Source organism: Penaeus monodon, chromosome 33, assembly GCF_015228065.2.
Source record: "Penaeus monodon isolate SGIC_2016 chromosome 33, NSTDA_Pmon_1, whole genome shotgun sequence".
NCBI classification, from domain to species: Eukaryota; Metazoa; Arthropoda; class Malacostraca; order Decapoda; family Penaeidae; genus Penaeus; species Penaeus monodon.
This window is the reverse complement of record NC_051418.1, coordinates 30,632,005-30,632,374: the sequence shown is the minus strand read 5'-3', so window position 1 is coordinate 30,632,374 and position 370 is coordinate 30,632,005.

The window sequence follows — 370 nt, the reverse complement described above, 5'->3', positions numbered from 1 at the left end:
GAATGCAGAGACAGGCACACACACAGATTTCCTCCGTGATACCGCGAGATGCTGCGCGAGTTTCTAGCAGTGCGCGACCATGGGATCCGGTTTTGGTCTTTGTGTACTAAATCCATCTTGCGTATTGGATATTTCGAAACAAGAAATGTTAGACTCATTAAATCAAAACAGTATTATGGTACAAATGAACCTCTGACATTCTCTAATCACTGTCAATAACCAGAAAAAAAAAAACAGATCTTAAAACGAAATAAACAAAACACCAAATCAACCATTAGCTTGAACGCAAACCGGAATTATCACTCAAGGTAAGTAGCATAATCCCATAAACGAACCTTCGATCCTCCAGAGATCGAACAGAACCAACAAC